The 25,049-nt window shown below is 44.1% G+C and overlaps 1 long non-coding RNA gene across 1 annotated transcript; it reads left to right on the top strand.

The window, feature by feature from the left end:
• Nucleotides 1-11,820: 11,820 nt before the first annotated feature.
• LOC131424735 (uncharacterized) lies at nt 11,821-19,309 on the top strand. The gene is made up of 3 exons (XR_009228203.1): nt 11,821-12,657; nt 14,645-14,731; nt 18,866-19,309. It is a non-coding gene; the product is annotated as an uncharacterized LOC131424735 (long non-coding RNA).
• The last annotated feature ends 5,740 nt before the right edge of the window (nt 19,310-25,049 follow it).

Raw genomic sequence — 25,049 nt, 5'->3', positions numbered from 1 at the left:
CCCAAGTATTTTATTTTTTTTGAAGATATTTTGAATGGAATGGTTGTCCTCATTTCCATTTCAGAGGATTTGTCGCTGATATACAGGAATGCCTTTGATTTATGCGTGTTGATTTTATATCCTGCCACTTTGCTGAATTCATTTATTAGCTCTAATAGTTTCTTTGTAGACCCTTTTGGGTCTGCTAGGTATAGAATCATATCATCTGCAAATAGTGATAATTTAAGTTCTTCTTTTCCTATTTTTATGCCTTTAATTTCTTTCGTCTGTCTAATTGCTCTGGCCAGTGTTTCGAGAACTATGTTGAAGAGAAGTGGAGAGAGAGGGCATCCCTGTCTTGTTCCAAATTTTAGAGGGAATGCCTTCAGTTTTTCTCCATTCAGAATGATGCTAGCCTGAGGCTTAGCATAGATTGCTTTTACAATATTGAGGTATGTTCCTGTTATCCCTAGCTTTTCTAGAGTTTTGAACATAAAGGGATGCTGTACTTTGTCGAATGCTTTTTCCGCATCTATCGAGATGATCATATGGTTCTTATTTTTAAGTCTATTGATGTGGTGAATAACATTTATTGATTTCCGTATATTGAACCAGCTTTGCATCCCAGGGATGAATCCTACTTGATCATGGTGTACAATTTTTTTGATATGTTTTTGTATCCGATTCGCCAGAATTTTATTGAGGATTTTTGCATCTAGGTTCATTAGAGATATTGGTCTGTAGTTTTCTTTCTTTGAAGTGTCTTTGTCTGGTTTAGGTATCAGGGTGATGTTGGCCTCATAGAATGAATTTGGAAGTTCTCCCTCCTTTTCTATTTCCTGAAGTAGCTTGAAAAGTATTGGTATTAGTTCTTCTTTAAAGGTTTTGTAAAATTCTGCTGTATACCCATCCGGACCTGGGCTTTTCTTAGTTGGTAGTCTTTTTATGGTTTCTTCTATTTCCTCAATTGATATTGCTCTGTTTAGGTTGTCTATATCCTCCTGACTCAATCTGGGCAGATCATATGACTTAAGAAATTTATCTATGCCTTCACTATCTTCTAATTTATTGGAGTATAAGGATTCAAAATAGTTTTTGATTATCTTCTGTATTTCTGAAGTGTCTGTTGTGATATTGCCTTTTTCATCCCGTATGCTAGTAATTTGAGTTGTCTCTCTTCTTCTCTTCGCTAGCATGGCTAAGGGTCTGTCGATTTTGTTTATTTTTTCAAAGAACCAACTTTTAGTTTTGTCAATTTTTTCAATTGTTTCTTTTGTTTCGATTTCATTAATTTCAGCTCTGATTTTAATTATTTCTTGCCTTCTACTTCTTTTGCTGTTGTTTTGCTTTTCTTTTTCAAGGATTTTGAGATGAAGTATGAGATCATTTATTTGTTGGTTTTTTCTTTTTTTAAGGAATGAACTCCAAGCAATGAATTTTCCTCTTAGAACTGCTTTCAATGTGTCCCATAGATTCCGATATGTTGTGTCTGTGTTTTCATTTATCTCTAAGAATTTTTTAATTTCCTCCTTGATGTCTTCTATAACCCATTGATCATTCAGTAACCTATTGTTCATTCTCCAATTGATGTATGCTTTTTCCTTCCTTCTTTTATCGTTGATTTTCAGTTTCATTCCATTATGATCAGATAAGATGCATGGTATTATCTCTACTCCTTTATATTGTCTAAGAGTTTCCCTGTGACATAATATATGATCTATTTTTGAGAAGGATCCATGTGCTGCTGAGAAAAAAGTGTAACTGCTTGATGTTGGGTGGTATACTCTATATATGTCAATTAGGTCTAGGTTATTAATAGTGTTATTGAGTTCTATAGTTTCCTTATTCAACTTTTGTTTGGAAGATCTGTCCAGTGGCGAGAGAGGTGTGTTGAAGTCTCCCATGATTATGGTGTGGTGGTCTATTAGACTCTTGAACTTGAGAAGAGTTTGTTTGACGAACATAGCTGCACCATTGTTTGGGGCATAAATATTTATGATTGTTATGTCTTGTTGGTGTATTGTTCCCTTAAGCAGTATGTAGTGTCCCTCTTTATCCCTTTTGATTAACTTTGGCTTGAAATCTATTTTATTTGATATGAGTATGGACACTCCTGCTTGTTTCCGAAGTCCATATGAGTGATATGATTTTTCCCAACCTTTCACCTTCAGCCTATGTATGTCTTTTCCTATCAAATGCGTCTCCTGTAGGCAGCATATTGTTGGGTCTTGTTTTGTGATCCATTCTACTAGCCTGTGTCTCTTAATTGGTGAGTTTAAGCCATTAACATTTAGGGTTATTATTGAGATATGGGTTGTTCTTCCAGCCATATTTGTTTATTTCTGTTACTAAACATTGTTTGTTTTCCTCTTTGATTATTTCCCCCCCCCCCTTTACTGTCCTACCTCCCACTGTTGGTTTTCATTGTTATTTTCCATTTCCTCTTCCTGTAATGCTTTGGCGAGGATGTTTTGAAGAGATGGTTTTCTAGCTGCGAATTCTTTAAACTTTTGTTTATTGTGGAAGGTTTTAATTTCATCCTCCATCCTGAAGCTTAATTTCGCTGGATACACAATTCTTGGTTGGAACCCATTTTCTTTCAGTGTTTGAAATATGTTATTCCAGGATCTTCTAGCTTTCAGAGTCTGTGTTGAAAGGTCAGCTGTTATCCTGATTGGCTTACCCCTAAATGTAATCTGCTTCCTTTCTCTTGTAGCTTTTAAAATTCTCTCCTTATTCTGTATGTTGGGCATCTTCATTATAATGTGTCTAGGTGTGGATCTCTTATGATTTTGCACATTCGGCGTCCTGTAGGCTTCTAGGATTTGGGATTCTGTCTCATTCTTCAAGTCTGGGAAGTTTTCTCGTATTATTTCATTGAATAGACTGCTCATTCCTTTGGTTTGGAGCTCTGTACCTTCCTGTATCCCAATGACTCTTAAGTTTGGTCTCTTAATGTTATCCCATATTTCTTGGATGTTCTGCTCATGGTTTCTTAACAGTCTTGCTGAGCTGTCTATGTTCTTTTCCAGTTGAAATACTTTGTCTTCATTGTCTGATGTTCTATCTTCTAAGTGTTCTACTCTGCTGGTAGTATTCTCCATTGAGTTTTTAAGTTGGTTTATTGCTTCCTGCATTTCTAGGATTTCTGATTGCTTGTTTTTTATAACCTCTATCTCCCTGTATAGTTGATCCTTTGCTTCCTGGATTTGTTTGCGTAATTCGTTGTCGAAGTGATCTTTCATTGTCTGATTTTGCTGTTTAATGTCTTCCTTGATACTCCAGATCATCTGAAGCATGTACATCCTGAATTCTTTATCTGACATTCCATCTGCTGCAGCTGTTACCTCTTCTAAAGTTGCGTTGACCTGCATTGCTTGTGGTCCTTTCTTTCCTTGTCTTTTCATACTGCTTGCGTATCTTTCCTGCAGGCGCAGGCGGCGGCTCTGCTCTCTCCTTATTCCAATTGGGGTGTCGTGGCTACCACGCCAGCAGGTCACTGGGCCTGTTCTGGGAGCTGGTGGCGGCTCTGTTCTGCCCCTACTCCAATTGGGGTGACGAGTGTACCACGCCGGCAGGCCACCGGGCCTGATCCGCCAGTCGGTTGCAGGTTTGCCTACCCTGCAGGCGCGGGCGGCAGCTCTACTCTGCCCCTACTCCAAATGGGGTGACATGTCTGTTGTACCGGCAGGCCACTGGGCCTGTCCCGCTGGTCGGTCGCAGATCTGCCCACCTTTTGGGCACGGGTGGAGGCTCTGCTCTGCCCCTACTCCAATTGGGGTGTCGTGACTACCCTGCCTGCAGGACGCTGGGCCTGTTCCTGGCAAGGGAGGCGACTCTGCTCTGTCACTACTCCAGTTAGGGTGGTGTTTGTACCACGCCGGCAGGCTCCTGGGCCTGATCCACCGGTCTGTTGTAGGTCTGCCTACCTTGAAGGCACGGGCGGCGGATCTGCCCTGCCCCTCCTACCATGCCTGCGGACCCCTGGGCCTGATCTGCAGGTTGATCACTGGTCTGCTCACCCTGCGGGCACGGGTGGCGGTTCCGCTCCGCCCCCACTCCAATTGGGGTCATGTGACCACCACACCGGCAGGGCCTGATCCAGGCGTGGGAGAAGGATCTGCTCTGCCCCTACTCCAGTTGGGGTGACGTGTGTACCACACTGGCAGGCCACTGGGCCTGACCCGCCAGGCTGTCACAGGTTTGTTTACCTTGCAAGCACGAAGGGCGGCTCTGCCCTGCCCCTCCTACCACGCCCATGTACTACTGGGTCATGGGTCTGCCCACCTGGCGGGTGCGGGTGGCGGCTCCACTCCGCCCCCTCTCCAATTGGGGTCACGCGGTCACCACGCTGGCGAGCCGCTGGGCCTGCTCCGGGGGCTGGCGGCGGCCCGGCTCCTTCCCTCTGGCTCGAGGACAAATTGAGGAGACTCGGGTGACTGAGCCTCACCCTCCTTACCAGGAGACCAACTGCTTATGTCACCGCTGGTATTGATGAAGATCTCTCCTCCACCCCTTTCTGCTGACATCAGATCTCTGCCATGTTGGTATCCTATGCGAATGGCAGCATTTCGTTCCCCTTGCCGGGCAACCCAAGCAACGGGTGAGTCCTGACCGGCCCTCAGCAGGACCCGGACCGAGACGCAGTTTCCGCGGGCTCTTAGCCCCGGTCCAGGGAAGTTCCGGGAGCTGGAACTCGGCCGCTCTGTGCTCGGTGTAAGCTCCTATAAGTGTAAGCTCCAAGAAGCAGCCCCCGCGGGCTCAGTTCCGGGAGCCGGAATTCGGCTGCTTAGTGCTTGGTGTTTGCTCTGATAGTAGCAGGGTCCAAGAAGCAGCCTCTGCAGGCTCCGCAGCCCTGAGCCAGGGCGGTTCCGGGACGGTTCCGGGAGCCGGATCTCGGCCGCCCCGCGCTCGGTGTTCACTCCGATAAGATCAGATTTTAAGAAGCACCCAGGCGCTGAACCCTAGCAATCTGTCTGCAAGCCACAGGCGAATTGCAGCCTGAAATTACCTGTTCTATGGCTGAATGAGCTGCGGTCAGTCGAAAACAGGTATGGTGACGTCAGTTTACCAACATGGTGGCTGCTGGCCTCCTCTGTGGTCTGACCGGTGTGGAGAACCGAGATGGACCGCTTCCTTCCCCCGTCTCGAACCCAGAATTCAGCCCTGAGTGCGGTGCTTGCGCGGCTGGCAGAAACTGCAGCGCTGTAACCCTGCGTCTCTATCCCAGCGCGCGCTGCAGACTCTAGCCGCGGGGCGATTTGCTGAATAAGCAGTTTTACCCTCCGTGCGACAAACCTCTTGCGTTTGAGTCCCCGTAGCCGATCCTCGTGCGATGGAAATCCTTCCTCCAGGTTCCGGCGCACCCCACTATTGCTGGAAATTCCTAACAAGATATCCTTTAGCCGTCCTGACTTGTCATACTCCCACACAGTGAAGCAGCACACGGGGGTAATGCACTCCCCTCGCCGCCATCTTCCTTCCCCTCCGCCCTGACTTGAGGTTTTAAAATTGTGTTTCCTAAGTATTTGCCTTGACCTTTTGTGTCTGACTTTCTCTCTCTCTCTCTCTCTCTCTCTCTCTCTCTCTCTGTCATTTGTTCATTCCTACTCATGCAAACCATTTCTCCTCCTCCACTATCAGTCAGGTGGCTTGGCCTAATGGACTATCTTTCTCTAATAGGAACACAGCAGTTTGCAAAGCTTGCCTTGCGAGAGCTTCCCTTCACTCTCTACATGTGGCACATGTACGTGAGGGCAGTCACACCCTCACAGGCCTGCAGGCTGAAAAGAAGCTTCTAAAAGTGGGAAGTGTGGAGTGAACAGCTGTGCTCTGCTCCAGCCGTTCCCACATTGTGGATGGCACTCTCAAAGGACAAGGCACAATGGCTGTAGTCCATATATGATGCATATATTACACACTGAGCAACAGTTGTTACTACTATTATTGTTTTAAAAAAAATTTATGGGCGCATTATAATCATACACAATAGTACTACTATTGTTATGAATAATTAAGCTACTCGGTGTTCATGACTAATCTCTAAGGTGGAAATTATTGTGACCTGTAACTTACAAAGGAAAGGAGTTGCAATTTGACTAAGGTTACATCCCCAATAAAATGTGGAGTTCTTTTGCATTTGTTGAATGAATGATTTAATGAATGAATGGCTGGTGAAAATCACAATGGTGGGCATATGCTGATCTTTCACGAGCAGATGATCTGATTGTTGTTCTTGAATTTCTGTGCTTTCCCCCCAAGTATTGGCAGGACTTATTACCTAAACTCAGGGTGAGTTCTATGACATGTATGGATCAAGAGAATACATTAAATTCACCAGTCACTTCTTGTTTTTTGAAATGGGCTTTTTTTGGGGGGGTGGGGGTTACCGGGGATTGAACTTAGGGATGCCCACTGAGCCACATTTCCAGCCCTATTTTGTATTTTTTATTAGAGACAGGGTCTCACTGAGTTGATTAGTGCCTCACTTTTGTTCAGGCTGGCTTTGAGATCCTCCACCTCAGCCTCCTGAGTTGCTGGGATTACAGGCATGCACCACTGTGCCAGCTTTAATGGGCTTTTTATTATTATTATGTTGTGATGCCAGGGATCAAACCCAGGGCCTTGTGCCTGTTGGACACATACTCTACTTCTGGTTATACTCTTAGTCCTCAAATCACTTCTCCTTTTTTTTAATGATTTTTTTTAGTTGTAGTTGGATACAATACCTTTATTATACTTATATATTTTTATGTGATGCTGAGGATTGAACCCACGGCCTCACACGTGCTAGGCACATACTCTACCGCTGAGCCACAACCCCAGCTCCCTCAAATCACTTCTTAGCTAAGCACTTTAGTGAAAGAAATGAGTATTATTAGTCAATTAACAAATGTCTGACCTTTGCACATTAATACCTAGATCCCCAACAAGGTAAATTTATGGAAAGTTGAAGTGCAATTACTCACTGGTTGCTGTGGCTCATGCCTGTATTCCCAATGACTCAGAAGGCTCAGGCAGGAGGATAGCAAGTTTGAGACCAGCATGGGTAGCTTAGCAAGACTCTGTGTCAAAATAAAAAATAAAAAGGACTGGGGATGAAGCTCAGTGGTAGAGTGTCTCTAGGTTCAATCCCTAGTACTGGCTGGGATTGAGGAGGAAGGAACTGCTTGCAAATGTTCATCTGAGCCAGTTGTTCATTTCCCAATTCTAGTGTTAATAATGTGGCCATGCTGAGTAGACTTAGGCTGTTTGTACTCTCTCCTCATTCACCAGGGGAGCTAGTGACCCAAAATTGGACACCCAGGAGGCCATAGGAGGCAAGGAGGCATTGGGGTGACTCATACCTTGGAAGCCAGCTTTTAAAAAATGAGCAGAAACTTATGATTATAGTTCAGCATTCCTCGTTCTTCCTCCTCTTATTCTTCTATTTGAGTCTCAGGTGTATTTTGCCATTGCTGTTTTTGCCAATAAAGACAGCTAAAATGGGCATTGCCCTTAAGAATGTACAGACGGCACATTGCAACCACTCCTAGGAGGGATTAGCATTGTCGTTTACAGAATCTCGAAGTCTAGGTGGCCAAACTTGGTCCACTGAGTCCAAATTCTGTGCTGCTTTAGCTGCCCAAGGAGGTTAAGGTAACAAGGAGTCTTCCTGCTTCTCTCTACTGTCACTTAGAGACTGTCACTTGCCTTGGAGGAGAATTCTTATGGACAGCTCTTAAAGCCTTGGATTTTACAAACTATTCCACAGGCTCTTGGAGATCAGCTCTGGAGAGTTTGCCTTGAAACACATGCACAGTGATTTCTGTGCTAGATACTGACTTTTTGGTATTTCCTGTTGGAGCTCTGCTTGGGTGGAGTTCCCTTTGGAAGCACCAGAATTTTCCTGTTTGTGCAGTTGATTTTCTAAACCTTAAATAAACTCTGTTGTTAGGTGTCTAGAACAATAACAACTTAACTCTTTTTTTCTTCTTCTTCTTCTAGACACTGGGGATTGAATCCAGGGGTGCTCTATCACTGAATAGATTCCCCAGCCCCTTTTGTTTTTTATTTTGAGGCAGAGTCTAAGTTGCCCAGGCTGGTCTTGAACCTGTAATCCTCCTGCCTCAGCCTCTCGAGTTGCTGGGATTACTGGCGTGTGCCACAGCACCCCACATCAACAACTCTTTATTAAGCACCTACTATGAACCTGCTACTGTTCTAGCAGCTGGGAATACAATGTGACCTCAGCCAACCCTGCTCTCAAAGAACTCTCAGTCTGAACCAGGACACAGATTAGTAAACAGGCATTTGCCTTCCACGTGGTAAGTGCCATGAAGGGCAAAGTACAGAGTGTGGGGGACAGGAGGTGGGGGTGAATCCAGCCTTGAGAGTGGCAGGGCTTGGAGAAGGGGGTGCAGTGTACCAGGAAAGACCTCCCAGAGCCTGAGCCAGTTACACTGCATGTTAAATATGAGAACTTGATTTTGTAGAATCTGTTTTCAATGACCTGCAAATACAATATGAATTAGTTTGTAAGAAAACTTTTTTTTTTCTTTTTTTCCAAGCCTTTTTTTTTTTTTTTTTTTTTGCCATGGCTTAGATGTCTCCACTTCTCTCATTTTTACTGCACATTAAAGACATTAATGCAGAGGTATGAATCTCCTGAAGGCTGAGGCACCAAACCAGATAGCCTGCTTGCAGGAGAATTAGGTGAATCTTTGCTTTTCCTGTTTGGAAAGCGAGGAAGGGAGAAGTAGAGTCAGGCAAGAAAAGCAAACTGCTTCCCTGCTCCCAATTCAGGTCTTCCTCAGGGACTTCATTATTTTCTGTGAAGTGTATTTTGGGAATGTCAAGTGTACACAACTCTAGTCAAATTCTGTGGAATCAACACAAAACGCATTCTAAGGCCACGATATGTAAATGACTGTGGATTATTTTCTTTTTAGATTCTCCTTCTCGCTGTTTCCCTTCATTAGTGTGAATGATAAAGACTGGCTTCCTGCCAAAAGAAAAACTAGGGGGCGTGGATGGAAAACAATTCGGATACTTCCCTGTGTCTGGCTAGTTGGAGTTTCCTGCGATTACTTTTGCATGTTCTCTGGATCTCTAGGTCAGACAATGGAATACCTACCAACTCATTTGTTTTTCTTTTTCTTTTTTTGGTACTGGGAATTGAACTCATAGGCATTCAACCACTAAGTCACATCCTCAGCCCTATTTTGTATTTTATTTAGAGACAGGGTCTCACTGAGTTGCTTAGCACCTTGCTGTTGCTGAGGCTGGCTTTGAACTCGTGATCCTCCTGTCTCAATCTCCTGAGCTCCTGGGATTATAGGTATGTGCCACCGCACCTGGCTCCTTTGTTTTTGAAATCATTTTATTGAGGTGTAATTTATATACAAAAGAATGTACCCATGTTAGGCATACAGTTCTATGAATGTTGACAAATATATACACTGGTCTAAACCTCCACAACCTAGACATGGACACTTGCAGGTGGGCGTGGTGGCACACACCTGTAATCCCAGCAACTCTGGAGGCTGAGGCAGGAGGATTGCAAGTTCAAGGGCAGCCTCAGTAACTTATGAAACCCTAAAAAATTTACGGAGACCTTGTCTCAAAAAGTAAAAAAAGGACTGGGGATGTGACTCAGTGGTTAAGTGCCCCTGGGTTCAATAACAAGTACAAAAAGAAGAAGAAGGAGGAGGAGAAGGAGGAGGAGGAGGAGGAGGAGGAGGAGGAGGAGGAGGAGGAGGAGGAGGAGGAGGAAAGAAATGAAGACTCAGTTCCCAAAATTTGTTGCCCCCAACCCTAACCTCAGGCAACCACTGACCTGCTTCCTCTCACCCTAGATCAATTTTGCCTGTTCTAGAATTTCCAATACATGGAATCGTACCGTGTACATTCTTTTGAGTGTGGCTTTTTTTTTGGCTTAGGATAAAGTTTTTGCAATTCATCCTTAAGAGTATCTATAGTTCATTTCTTTTTATTTAAAAATGCCAATTTTGAGCCAGATGTGGTGGTGCACACCTGTAATACCAGGGGCTCTGGAGGCTGAGACAAGAGGATCGTGAATTCAAAGCCAGCCTCAGCGATTTAGTGAGGTACTAAGCAACTCAGTGAAACCTTGTCTCTAAATAAATACAAAATAGGGCTGGGGTGTGGCTCAGTGGTCAAGTACCCCTGAGTTCAATCCCCAGTGGGCCCTCACCCCCCGCCACCAAAATGCTGATTTTGAAAGTAGCAAACAATTGTTTAATTGCTTAGCAAGATGAGCAGATGAAGAAAGTCCCTTTGGCCTAAAAATTCTATCCACTTGCCTAGGAAATGAAGGCCTGAGAATTATATCAGGTTAGTACGAATCACATTTAAGAAGCAGCCGAGCACATGAATTTCTGAGCTCCGGGAGCCTGGGAGGACAGGGAGAGATGAAGCTCCAGTGAATGATAGAATATATTACAGAGAATGACAGGGTTATTTGCTCAGTTCTGTTATGAGCTCAGCAAAATGTGACAATCCTGGGAAATATAAATATATATTGCTATATTTATATGTGTGTTTGTCCCAGGAGACCTGGCAGGGAGTGGTGGGGAGACGGGTATCCTGGAGGATTTGAGTAGGCAGAGATAACTGGATAAAGTAGAGCCTGTTCGAGGTTACTCTAATGTATAGTGACAAATAAAAATTAACAAAGGTGCCCAGCTGGTGGCGTATGCCCTGGAATCCCAGCTACTCAGGGAGGCTGAGGCAGAAGGATCACTAGTTCCATGCCAGTCTCAGCAATTTAGTGAGATCTTATCTCAAAATAAAATAAGACGACTTGGGGTGTAGCTCAGTGGTAGAGTGCTTACCTAGCATGCTTGAGTCCCAGGGTTCTGTCCCCAGTACAGAAAAGTTACAATGAAAGCTAATATTTATGGGACCCTTGCTGTATCCTGCACTGTGCTCAGTTCTGAAGGGGCACTGTTTCATTGAACCTGCACCTGTGCCCTACATAGCCGATGTGGGTGCTCTGCCTGCATCCTCTGCATATTTCAAGTAGTATTTCTGCACACCATCCTGGCTGTGTACCTAATAGGGAAACAAATGCTACCAGCTCCCTGTGTGACCTGTCCTGTCTTCCCTTCACCTCTCCATGGGACTTTGCTTGATTCTCCACTATGCTTGGCCTCTATCCCTCTCCACTCCCACTTCCTGCCTTCTCCAGCAATTTTCTTCAGAGACACTTCTTTATAAATCACCTTCTTCTGAGTCTTCATCTCAAGGTCTGCTTCTGGGGACCCTAAACTCAGACAAGATACTATAAGTTACAGTTGTGTTATAAATCAGAGAAATAGCTGGGCCCTGTGGCTCAGGCCTATAATCCCAGCCTCTCTGGAGGATGAAACAAAAAGACTGCAAGTTCAAAGCCAGCCTCAGCTATTTAGCAAGGCCCTAAACAACTCAGCAAGACCCTGTCTCTAAATAAAATATAAAAAAGGGCTGGGAATGTGGATCAGTAGTTAAGTGCCTCTGAGTTCAATCCCTGGTACAAAAAGCAAAACAAAAAATAACAAAAACATAAACAAATAGGAGAAGTTAGACAAGCATGCATGCACACACCCACCCCACCCCACCCCCAAGCTGATTCTTGCTCATCCTTCAGATGAGCACTTGACCTTCACTTTCTCAGACGACCTTCCCTAATCCTTCCCCCGAGTCTAGGTCAGGCTCCATGCTTATGTTCTCAGAGTCATCCTTTGTTACCATTGCCTTGGTACTAGGTTTATAATGATTTGTGTGATTATTGGATTAATGATCATGTCCCCTATGAATTGGCTGGCTCCAGGATGTCAGGGGCCATGTCTTGTTTGCTCTCAGCACATAGTTTCTAGAACATAGTGACTGTTCATTAAATATTTACTGACTGAATGAATGGCTTTAAGTTCCTTCACTTTCCTCACAGTGCTCACTGGCCTCTATTTGGAACTGGGCTGAAATACATAATGTATTATCCCTGAGAGTGACATAAGGTCTTTCCCCCACCACCATTCTTTTGATGGTTAGGAAAAGCAATATTCAGGTAAAATGAAAATAAAATGTTTTATTCCAGGGGACCAAAATTTAGTGTCAACTGTGGAGTTGAATTTAGAAACAGGAGATAACTGGGTAGAATCTGAATGAATTATGAGGAAGAAATCTGAATGACATTTTAATGAAATACAATGTTGTTTAAATATGCTCCCATTCTGAATGAAATACACTGTCTTAGATCCCCCCCGCCACTTACTTTTCAACAAAAGTATACTCTGCCCCTTATTCTCATTGGGAGGCTAAGTATCTATTTCCTTATATTCTTGCCATAGTGACTTTTCAGATAGGTAACATTATCAAACTGCCTTTTATGAGTGTGTGGAGAAAAGGAGAATGGAATTGTACAAGATTAATGAAACAAATGCAGATTGAGAGATTTCCCAGGTGGTTAAGTAAAACTACCCAGGCGCACTCAGACACCCACACCCCATCCTCAAGATAGTTTTGGCTCTGATCAGCAGAGATAAATTTTCCTACCTGACAATTGACTGTATAAGAAAGTGTGTCTTAATAGTCACAGATTTCTGCTTCTGTTTGCTGCTGTCTCAGGCAATCCTTCACCTGCTGGGACGAAGGACCTGAAGGATCTTGGCATACAGAGAGGTGGTGCTTAGCAGCAAGGTAAATATTGGCAGGCTGCACATGAGAGGTGAATATAAATAAGTCAGAGTATCCTTAGAAAAGTTCATTCTGCATCTGCCATTTTATTACCAACTGGCAAATAGGAAATCATGAGTTTATCATGTTTTTGCCGAAATCACAGCAAAAGCTTTTGCAGAAAAGCTGCAAAGTATTCAGGGCCAATAAATGCTGAGTGAATAATTTTGAACGTGAACTTTGGAACCAGGGATTGAATCCAGAGGCAGATAATCACTGAGCCACATCCCCAGCTTTTTAATTTTTTTTTTTTTTAAGAGACAGGGTCTTGTTAAATTGCTCAGCCTCCAGAGTCTTGGGATTACAGGTGTGGGCTGGCTCGCCTGGTTTAAACATATTTTCACAAATCCTGATGGTTGCATTAGATTAACGAATGTGCCTCTCCTAACTTTATCTCTCATACTCATGTTCATCAGTGTCTGCTTGGAGTTGCTCAATCAAACCAGGCTGTTCCACACTTGGGTGCATTTGCTTTTGTGGCTCTTAGTGCCTGGACTGGAATGTGCTCCCTGCAGATCTTTCAATGACTGTTATCAGGATCATCTTTCATCTCCTTTCTTGACTAACTCACTCCTAGTATGAGCCATTTTGTCCTTTATAAACTTGATTGCACAGATCTATTTAACTAAACATGACTGGGCCCTCTTGGGAAGTCCCTGCTCACACCCTGTACCCACTCTGAGGCCATAGTCAACACTTCATTGCAACCCACTTGTCCAATTGTGACCTATCATGTCATCTCCCAAAGCATTTCAGTAATGTAGATTTCAGTAATGTAGGAGCCAAACTTCATAAAATCCCCTTGAAAATATCCATTCCAATAGTCTTTTCTGCCATTGCCAGTCACCTAACCTCCTCTATCTCCTCAAAGTGTCCACTCTCCACTTTCCTCCAGCTATGCTGGCTTTAGTCTCCCTCCCCACTGGATTCCTCACCACCACCCCAACTTCATTTAGCAATTTAGCCTGCTTAGTCCTTTAAGGACAGGAATCAAGTTTCACACATTTTTGCATCTCCTTTGCAAAATAGTTAAAATACTTGTGAGATGAAGGAAGGATAATTGAAAGAATGTAGCCACTGACTGATTACAATCTCTAACATCTTACTCTTATCATGGTTTTCTTCTGTTTGAAGATGTTCCCTATCTTCTCAACGAATGCCTTGGCCAGCTGTCATTTCTCTCTGAATCCAGCACTCTGCTCAACTAGGATGGGCTCTCTTCCCCTCAAGACTATGGTGCATATTGTTGCTTTCAGGTGTTCATTAGGGTTGTTTCTCTAGGCCTGGAATCCTCTATGTCATTCATGAGGGTGATCAGTATTGGGTTACCATCACCCCAAGGAAGGCCAAGGTGGATGCAACTGGTCTGGTCTTGTAGGTCCATGTGAGTTCGAGTTCTTCCCACTCTTGAAGGCTCAACATAGGTCTTTACTTCCTCAGGACATTTCTCTGAGTCCTCTAGCCCAGGTATAATCCCTTCTCTGTTGACTTGTTAGGACATAAACCCTGAATGTGTCCACACTGAGGGTGCTTAATTGTTTGGCCTTGTGTTGCTATGCAATGTTGAGTGTGAGGCTTTGAGGTCATTTCTCTTCCTAGATCGTGGTTGTTATCAGGGCTATTCATCCTTTTTTTTTTTTTTTTGGTTTTTCTCCATTACTAGACTTGTGGTAGGTCTGTACTTCTCTAACTCCTTGAAGTTATATGCAACTATCTTGCTGTGGTCAATGAAATGGTTTCCGCCTGTTACTGGTGAGGGCGAGTCCGCTTCTCCAGATGTGAAGATTGAACACCTGGGAATCGGTGTGAGGCAAGCATAGAAAACAAACACACACTTCTCAACAGAGAAGGGGCCCAGAGCTGGGTGTCATGGGAGGGGGTGCAGCTTGTCCTTTTTATAATTTCCAGTGTTCTCACTTCTCATGTCCCCTTCCTTTATCCCGTCAAACAGTAAAAAGGCAGAAGAGGGGCAATTCAGAGGGAGTGGCCCAGGAAATACTCATTAATAATTCCCTGCTGGGATGAACACCTACTGGAGGTAGGTGACTTTTTGATTATTGCTTAGGGGAGGGGGAAGTGTCCTGAAGGTATTAACATTGTTCCCCTTTGAACCAGCTTCCATCTTCCCAACCCTATTCAACTTCTGTCTTCTGGACCCCCCCCCCCGCCCCCCCGCCCCATTCACCTATCTACACTAACTGCCTGACCTTTGTTCTTGCTTCAAAATGTGAGCAGAATTGCCATGAGTCCCTTCACAGGAAGAAGTGTTAAAGGCTGGTAAGTGACTGACCACACTCTTTCCCTTTGATGTGGTGACTGGAAAAGTTCAAGTTATCTGGCAGTTGTTCATTAGCCTGGGTCTTTGAGTGAAGATCCAGCTGATTCACAATGGGCTAGTGGGGTGAGTAGGAAACTAATCTTTGTTGTATTTAGCTAGATCCAGAAGTTAGCTGTCTATGGTGACTCATGCCTGTCATCCCAGAGGCTCTGGAGGCTGAGGCAGGAGGATCAGAAGTTCAAAGCCAGCCTCAGCAATTTAGTGAGGCTAAGCAATTCAGCGAGACCTTGTCTCTAAATAAAATATTACAAAAAGGGGCTGGGGGACGTGGCTCAGTGGTTAAGCGCTCCCAGGTTCAATACCCAGTACCAAACAAACAAAAAAACAACACACACACACACACACACACACAAAATTCAGAAGTCGTTTGTTACTGCAGCACAAGCTGTCCTGTGCAGACAGACTAGAAATTCCTTAAGCACTTATGCTTAACTCACCTTTCCATCTCCTGTAGAACACAGAACAATACTTCATGGATGTTCAATAATTATTGCCAATTGGTGATATGAACTGAGATAAGGCAAAATATATTAGACTGGAGAGTGAAACTTGTTATCAGTAATTCAACTTAAGACTTCAGTGTCTGAAAAACCCAAATATATGTGCAAGATGATTCCAATAACATTCTTATATATATGAGGAGGCAGAATAGTGCAATGAAAGAAACTTGGGCTTTTGAGCCAAATACATCTGGGTTCAGGTACAATCTCTTCTTCTATGTATGTGGCTGCATAGCCATGGGCAAGTTATTGAAGATCTTTGGGTACTAGTTTCCTCATCTGTAACAGGGATAATATCACCAACTACCACACAGAATTATTGTGAGATTAATGAGAGAATGTATTTAAAGTCCTTGGCATGTCATGAATGGTCAACAGTTACTCTCTTAGGTCTCTTCTCACCAGATGTGTGTGGGTTGGTGTTAACTCTTGCTTAACTCTCTGGGAACTCCTTCCTTTCATTTACTCCCTCTGAGATCTCCATTACTTGCCTAGTCCCTGGATTTATTTAACTCAGTCTTCCTGTTCCTTAAAGTTTTGCTTTTGCTGCCTTATGCATATTCTGTTCATCCATAACTGGCTGGAGTTGGCAGGAGCCATTGGCAAAGGTCTCCAGTTGGGAGGACAGTAATTTTAAGACAGGCTCTCTGCGGCCAATTTTTTTTTTTTTTTTTGTACTATGGATTGAACTCAGGGGCACTTGAACACTGAGCCACATCCCCAGCCCAATTTTTTTTTGTATTATTATTAAGAGACAGGGTCTCACTGAGTTGCTTAGTGCCTTGCTAATTTGCTGAGGTTGGCTTTGAACTCGTGATCCTCCTGCCTCTGTCTCCTGAACTGCTGAGATTACAGGCATGCACCACTGTGCCTGGCTCTTCTGTCAATTTTAAACAGGGTCCTCAGTGTGAGAGGCAGAGCCAGGAAAGTGAAGGGAGGTGGTCTCCATAGGGAGGAAAGAATTTAGAATGTCATGGTGTCCAGGGACAGGAGAGTCCTTACTTTGCCCAGGCCTTAGCTGTAACAGCAGAAAATTGATCACCCTCTTGAACGTGGGTCTCACTAGTGATGGCAGCATGGAAGTCTTTGCAGTTGTTTTCAATGACTGACTCCTTTGGGTCACAAGTTGGGGCTTGGTATGTTGTCCCAAAGGCTGTGCTTTTTGGCCCAGGGTGTGTTGTGTTTATGGGTGGGTGTATTGTCCCTGAGTCCTTGAGGCCATCTCCCTCCCACCTCCCTGCGTAGCAGCAGCTGTGATGTGGCATGTCCAACCACCCCAAAGGTGCTTGTGTAACTTGTTTTTCGAAGCCTTGGCAGGAGTTCTAGTCCTGAAGTGAGAAAGGATGTTTACATTCTGGAAGAGCAGTCCTGAGAAATGTCTTGCATGGGGGCTGTTCCTGATCAACCCCGTCCCCCAGCATGCCTAGCACCTTATTTTTCTCTGGGATGGTTTATCACAGCCATAGCCATCATCTTGGACCTGGAAGAAACAAACTGAGCATGAAAAGAAAACAGGCTGCGGGGAAGCATTGGCCAACTGTCCCAAGTTTACTGCCCTGTAGAAACGGCCTTTGCTGCAAAGGCAAGTGAAATTCTCTAGGTCAAGGCCTTTGCTGCCATGGTGCCTTGTGCCTGGCACAGAGCAAGGTGTCAGAGGCAGATGCTCAATAGACATTCGCTGAGAAAATGAATTGTGAAAATCTGTGGGCGATGGAACATTTCAGAGGACTCGCAGGTGGAAGTTCTTAACTGACACCTGGTTAACAGCTTCCTCTGATGGGTACCTACATTATTAATAACAATGGTTGCTATTTATTAGATACCCAGTCTGTGCCAAGAAGAGGCATATTTTATTTCCTTTAATTCCACAGTAGGAACAGTTCTACAAATAGGTAACCAGCTCCCTAATTAATAGCTGAGAGCACGCATGCTCATGGGCACAGTTTGAGGAACTCGCCTGATGTCACAGAGAAAGAAAACCAGGATCCAAAGCCACCAACTTAGAGCACTTTCTGTGGCTCCCTTGCTGCCCCTCACCCCTGCTGGTCTCCATGTCCTGCAACAGGCCAGGGCAGGGTTACCTATAAAAGGGGTTCAGGCCCATCCCACTCTCCTGCTGTGGTAGTTCTACTACTTTTTTTTTTTTTTCATTTTTTTTCCTCTTGCAAATAAATAGGCTTGAATCCCTGCTGCAAGGACCACGCCAGATGCCCGCTTTGTCATTCTTTCAATTGCTCACCTGGCTTCAAGACCTTCCCTGCTCAGTCTGGCCACCCTCCCCTCTCAGCCTTCCTCGGGTGGCCACACCCAGCTTTCTTTCTTCCTATCCTATTCAGTCCTCTGGCTTCAAGGCCAGGTTTTCATTTCGCTATATAAACCTTGCTTCAGGTGTTATTTTATGGACAGGCTCTAGAGGAAAAAAAAAAAAGCAGTCAATAAATATGTGTTGAATTGTGTGCTAAACTCTAGACAAAGAAAGGAAAATCTTTGGATCGCGAAGACGACAGAAAGGCAGCGGGTGGGGGCGGGGCAACCATGAATTTGACTCTTCCTCCTGCTCTCGGGGTCCTCTTTGGATGCCTCCCTCCCACCCTGGGCCGGCCAGGCCGCCACCGCGTGTTTAGCCTTAGTGCTGTCATCTGATTACGGTAACATCCAAACAGATTGAAGCCCCAAATCAATGCCAGAGCAGAAGTGCACGCGCGGGGGGTGGTTTCCTTGGAAATGCTTCAGTTATAATTAACCTCCAAAGAGAGCCATCCAAACAAGTTCCTTGACCCTCTGGGGAGAAGAAGGAACAATGGAACTGCAAGGGAAGCCATTTCTGCCAGCCGCGGGGGCGTGTGTGCCCGCGCCGGGTCCCACCTTCGCAGCGCACTGTCCATAGATGGCCTCTGACAGTCCCAGTATTCAAACGTCGGGGCCGGGGGTTGGCGGCTGCGGTGCCTGCTGCTGCCACGGCTGAGATCATGCTGTTGGTCTTGTTTTACCGAGAGCAGCCCAGCCTGTTGTGCCGAGTACAGAACGTTCTCTTCTGTGAACTGAGCTTGAACTCTTCCAACCCACTTTGTTTGAGGAACCACACAGACACAGAAGAAAACGACAGGGAAGATAACCCCCCAAATCCTTGAAATCCTGGTGTTCGCTGCACTTTGGGTTTGGGCCATTCGCTTTGCACGACTCAGAATGAAAAAAATCCCAAGCATTACACTTCTTGGAAGAACAAAATGCTTGTGATGTCCTTCTTCTAAGACAGGACTTGGCATCCACTTTGGAAATTAACAAGTCTGTCACTGTCTTTCTTCAATTTCTTTCTTTTTTTTTTCCCCCTTAGGCATTCAAGGAACAACAACAAATAAAAGCTATTTTCCTATAAAGGAAAGATAAGCCCTTGGCGCTAGTGACTTCTCTCTCACTTGTTGGAGCTGTCACAATATTATAGTGTTTACCACTTTGCTGTTATGACTGCAGAGAGATGACTGTGAGGGTCATTGGCCTCCATATAAATGACCAACGAGAGAAGCTGCTAATGTTTGGTTAAATGGTTTGAAATTTCTCTCCAAGTCAAGTATGTGGTGCACACCCGTTAATCCCAGTGACTCAGGAGGCTGAGGCAGGAGGACTGCAAGTAGAGGCCAGCCACAGCAACTTGGCAAGACCCTGTCTCAAGAAAATAAAAGGGTTGGGGGGGTGATGCTCACCCTCAGGTGAAAGAGCACCCTCAGGCTCAATCCCCAGCATTACATAAGTAAATAAATAAATAAAAATTTAAAAACTACCTTCACATAGTCATGTTTGAATTTCCAGGGCACAAATGGTTTAGAGGGCTGCTTAGAGAATTGGAGGGTGATGGGGATGTGCCTCAAGCGGTAGTGCGCTCGCCTGGCATGCGTGCAGCCTGGTTCGATCCTCAGCACACATACAGACAAAGATGTTGTGTCTGCTGAAAAATAAATATTAAAATTCTCTCTCTCTCTCTCTCTCTAAAAAAAAAAAAAAGAGAATTGGAGGGTGAGATTTCTGTGGGATAGACAGTATGGTGCAGTGTAGATGTTTTCTAACATTATTATTTTAAAACACAGGGTCTTGCCGTTGTACAGGTTGGCTCTGAACTTATGGGCTCAAAAGATCCTCCTGTCTCAGTGTCTAAGTAGCTGGGACTATTGGTATGTACCACTGCACCTGGCTAATAACTACTATTTTTGAAAGTAGTTGATTCCTTTTATTGTATTAAAATTTACTAAAAACTCACTGGTGAAGCAGGAAGAGCACAAATTTGTGTGAGTAGTGGATTTGAATCTTCTTCTCATGGATGCTCATATAATATTAGACAGGTCATTTACTGAGACTCATTTGTGAAAGGGGTGTAATCTTGTCACATGTACTGGCAGAGTCACTTGTAATTGTACTGGGGTTTGAACCCAGGGGTGCTTAATCACTGAGCCACATCCCTTGCCCTTTTTATTATTTATTTTGATCCAGGGTCTTACTAAGTTGCTTAGGGCCTCACTAAGTTTCTGAGGCTGGCTTTGAACCTGCTGTCCTCCTGTCTCGGCCTCCTGAGCGACTGAATGAACAGGTGTGCACCACTGCACCTGGCTCAAGATTCTTCTCTTGAATTTGCAGTTCTAGGAAACTCTTGTTTTGGGAGCTGCTGTCCTGTGGGTTTTTTATTGCTGTTGGCAATAGCGAAATTTCTATAAGAAGATCTTTACTTGTGAGAGGTTTCCAGTTCTAAGGGATCCCCTCTGATCATATTTTTTTTGAAAAGTCACATCATTGGGGGAGGGTGGCTCAGGCCTGTAATCTCAGCAATGTGGGAGGCTGAGGCAGGAGGATCACAAGTTCAAGGCCAATGTCAAGCAACCAAGTGAGACCCTGTCTCTCAAAATGAAAATTAAAAAGGGTTGGGGACGTGGTTCAGTGGTGAATAAAGCGCCCCTGAGTTCAATCTCAAAAAAAAAAAAAAAAAAGAATGACAAATGATATTAGAATATTGGTTCAATAGTTCATTCATTTCATAAACTTCAACTGAATAGTTGGTAGGTTTAAGTTAGAGGCTGAGATCTAGGTGATGGGGGATGAGCAAGACACACTCACTACCTTGTAAGAGTTTATTGCCCATGGGAGAGGCATGTAATATATAATATATATAAAGTGAAGGAGGTTGCTACATACCCACTAGAGTTACAAATAACAAGCTGGAGGTAGAGTGCTACAGAAACAAGATGAGGATTCTCATAGAAGAAGTGGAAGCAAGCGCAGTCTAGACAGTAAAGGAAAGGAATCAGATAGACAATCTTTGTGGTTAATAGAATGTCATGGCATATTTGGGTTGAAGCTAGAGTATGTAGGAAGAGGTAAAGAAATAGATTGAACATAGACAAGGATTGTCTTCTTCCCCTTATTTTGCCCTTTGCTTTTTTTTTTTTTTTTAATCTCTTGAATCTTTCTTAACACAGTTCTCCAGGAATCCACTAGGTAGTGGTTGAGATTGGCACTTGAGATAGAATCATTGTCATTTCTGGCTTGGGCTTTAAATTCAATACTTACATATTTGCATTTTATTTGCATTTCTTTGAGGAGTTTTTGCCATTTCTGAGAATCAGAATTGTGACTCAAAGTCATAAGTATCTTGTGAGGAAGTTCAGGAGGGTAGGATCCACAGAAAAGGTGAAAAGCTGGAAACAAGATTGTTAGGAAGACTGTGAGAACCATCTAGAACAACGTGAGTGGGAGGGAAAAGTAGATGTGGGTAGACAGGAGAGGCTGTAGGGAGGTAGAAATTATAGGACTTGGCAAAGAGAGAGCGAGAAAACTTGATCATCACTAAGCTTTCTCACTTTGGGTACTGAGAGGCCCAGGCCCTGGGGATGGGGGGGGGGCGGTTGGACAGGAATGCAGTGTTGCAGAAACCTTGGTCCTTGTCCCCATACCAATCCAATAAGGAGGACATGGTTTTGAGAAAAAGGAAAAAGTTTATTGCTTTGCTAGCAAAGGAGAAATACAGGAGGCTCCTTTCCCAAAGGCTGTGATTCTGCCCATCAGCAGGAACAGGGGGCTTTTAAAGAGGTGATTTGGAGAAAATGAGATTAAGAAGGAGAGATCAGGAAGAAGACGATTAGGGAAAAGACGATCAGGAGCTGGGCATGGTGGCTCACACCTGTAATCCCAGTGATTCGGGAGGCTGAGACAGAAGGATCACGAGTTCAAATCCAGCCTCGGCAACTTATTAAGGCTCTAAGCAACTCAGTGAGACCCTGTCTTTAAATAAAATACAAAATAGGGGCTGGAGATGTGGCTCAGTGGTTGAATGCCCCTGAGTTCAAGCCCCATTACCAAAAAAAAAAAAAAAAGCCCCCAAACAAAAATAAGATTAGGGAGGAGGTTAAGGAAAAGATCAGAGAGGAGAAAATCAGGGAAAAGGTTAAGGAAAAGAAGATCAGGGAGGAGAAGATAAGAAAGGAGACGGTTAGGGAAAAGAAGGTTGGGGAAAAAGGGAAAAAAACCCCACATATGTAAGTTTCAAAGCCACAAGGAATATGATCAAAGCATCAAGTGAACCCATGTTTCAGCAGGATTAGAGCTTCAACCTTCCCTTTTACAAACAGAAGATGAGCTGAGTTTCAGACAGGGTGTGAACTTGAGGAGTCACTGGGCCATCCATGGAGAGGATCCCAGCTCTTATCTAGAAATACACATCTGGCATTAAGACCCAGAGTAGTTCAGGATTCACGCAGAAGAACCAGTGGAAAGCTGGGGAGTTCATGTCATCTCTTAGAAGACAGACAGGAAAGAAGGGCTAGGTTTGATCTTGAGAGGTGCCTGTGTTTAATGAACACCTAAGGAGGAGAAGCTGAGAGATAACACAAATTCTTAACAATCCAGGAGCTGGGCGTGGAGGCGCACACCTGTAATCCCAGCAATTTGGGAGGCTGAGGCAGGGGGATCTCAGGGTTGAGGCCATCTTCAGCAACTTACCAAGATCCTGTCTTAAAATAAGAAAATAAAAAGGACTGAGGACGTAGCTCAGTGGTAAAATGCCCCTGGGTTCAACCCCCAGCACCCAAACAAACAAAAACCAACCTGGGGTATCATTAGTTAAATCTAGTCCTCTCCTGTCTGGTTTTTCTTTGCTACAGAACCATGACTCACTTGAATGGGACCTATTGGTGTTTGTCTGGGAATTAAAGAAAATAGATGGTTTTCTCCTGCACATCCTTTAAGGCAATGTTTCTCAAACTCTTCTGACCATGAACCACAGTGACATGACCCAGGACACACATGCGTAGGTAATTATGTAACTCAATCAAAAGGCTTCATGAAACAATATCAACTTGTATCTTTTGCAGTTAGTACTGATATTTTCTGTTTTGTTTTATTTAATCAAAAAGTGAAAATGTTGATTGAGTCCTCCAAGTTGATATCAGAATCACCAATGTGATTCAAAGTTGCAGTTTGAAAGACACTGTTTAGAAATGGTGATTTCTGGAAGTCCACTCTCCCTCTAGTGGTTGTAATCTTTCAGAGTGATTCTGGTTTGTAGGCTCAGCTCTGCCTGAGGACCAGTGGGAAAGAGCTGATCCCAAGTCGAAGGACTTTCTTGCATGTAGGCACTTTTACTTTGGGAGGAAGTTCTAGGTGAGTCCTATTAGCAGGTTTGCTTTTGATGTTTCCAGATGCAAATAACAACGATAATATAGGCTGAGCAGCTCTAACGTGAGGGTGCTTAAGAAGCTTCAGACATTGGAGAATTATGGATTTCAGATTAGGGATTCTAATCAGTAAAGTCTATGCAAATATTCCCAAATCCAGAAAACTCCTAAATCTGAAACGTATGCAGTCCCAAGCATTTTGGAGAAGGCACATTCAACTTATCATGGACATTTATTAAGTCAAGCACATTACATACACTAGTAACAATTTAGTTTCAAAATAAAGCTCTGAGGGAAAATGAATTATTGCCTGCATTTTACATTTGAGAACTACCAAAGCTAGGAGAGAAAACTTGCCCATTATTATACAGACAGTAAATGGTGAACTCAGACTCATTCAGTCTGTTTGCAGAATGCAGGCGCTTAACATAACTTGGAAAACATTTTGAAGAGTTGGACTAGCAAATGGTGTCTTCCTTGGTTTCATTTGTGTGTCTCTTAGCAGGGCTTGGTCTTATCTCTCAGTACTCTTTTATCTTTTCTTAGTGGAGCCTCCTTCAATTTGTAATTTATGGATATAATCAAGTATCTAAGTGGGGCATGGCAGCACATGTCTGTCATCCCAGCTACTCAGGAGACTGAGGTAGGAGCATTGCAGATTTGAGGCCAGCCTGGATAATTTAGTGAGACTCTATCCCAAAATAAAATAAAAAGGCTGAGGGTATAGCTCAGTGGTAGAGGATTCCTGCAATCTCCAATATGCAAAAATCAATCAATCAAATACCTCACATGCTTTCAAAAACTGGAAACAGGAAAAGAAACTGGAAAAGAAACAAGAAAAAGAAAGAAATGGGTGTGGTGGCACAGTCCTGTAATCCCAGCAGCTCTGGAGGCCAAGGAGGAAGGATCGTGAGTTCAAACCCAGCCTCAGCAATTTAGTAAGGCCCTAAGCAATTTAGTGCGACTCTATCTGAAAATAAAAAATAAATAAATAAAATAAAAAGGGCTGGGGATGTGGCTCAGTGGTTAACTGCCTCTGAGTTCAATTCCCAGTACCAGGAAAAAAAAAAAAGAGGCCGAAAAATAGTGGGGAGGGTGTTGATGAATGGGCTTCTGAGGCTGGGCTGGAAAAGAATATCTGAAGTACTGAAGTCCAGGCCTGGTCACCAGGCAACTCATCACCTGGCAACAGCTTCCCAGCTAGCTGCCTGCTTCCATCTTCACCCGGACAGCACAGCAGCCCTCCACGTCTCCACCAGGCTTCTCTCCAAAGCAGCACCCTTATGCACACTCTCCTACGTCATGCTTCTTGCTGACACTAAAGGCTCATCCTGTCCCCAATGAACTCCTCCCTCTCCCTTGGACAATGGCTTCCCCTTCCCATCCCACCACAGCGTCTTCAGGATGAAGCACAGCTCCTCAGAAGGCCATCCCAGATCACAGTGGCTCTACCCCACCTCTCCCACTATTTCCCCACGGGAAGCTCAGCTTGGCAAGTTTTCCCCACAGGTGGGTGGTTCCTGTTTACTTCAGTGATGTGCCTGTGTTGTGTCCCTGCCTGGAAAGCATCCTTCCCCTGCCCCTCCCTGCTCTTCACACCTGCCCATCCTTCAGGACTGGTCAGTTCTGGTCTCCTTACTATGACTTCCCTTTATCTCTTTATCTTTGCACCTTTTATTTTATATCATCCATTTAGTATTGTAACCAGTGAAGTCATTTAAATGATTCATATTTAAATCCTCAACTAGATTCATTCATTCAAGAACTATTTCTCAAATTGCTAAGGTTCAGACACAGGAAATGCATGGCAATGAGGGTAAGAACAGGTGTCATTACCCCAAGATCTAACAACAGCAGCTGCTG

Source organism: Marmota monax, unplaced genomic scaffold (genome assembly GCF_021218885.2).
Source record: "Marmota monax isolate L192 unplaced genomic scaffold, Marmota_monax_Labrador192_F-V1.1 WCK01_AAM20220418_F8-fsc00059, whole genome shotgun sequence".
NCBI lineage: Eukaryota > Metazoa > Chordata > Mammalia > Rodentia > Sciuridae > Marmota > Marmota monax.
The sequence above is the reverse complement of the archived record's forward strand: the minus strand, read 5'-3'. Positions and strand labels throughout refer to the sequence as shown.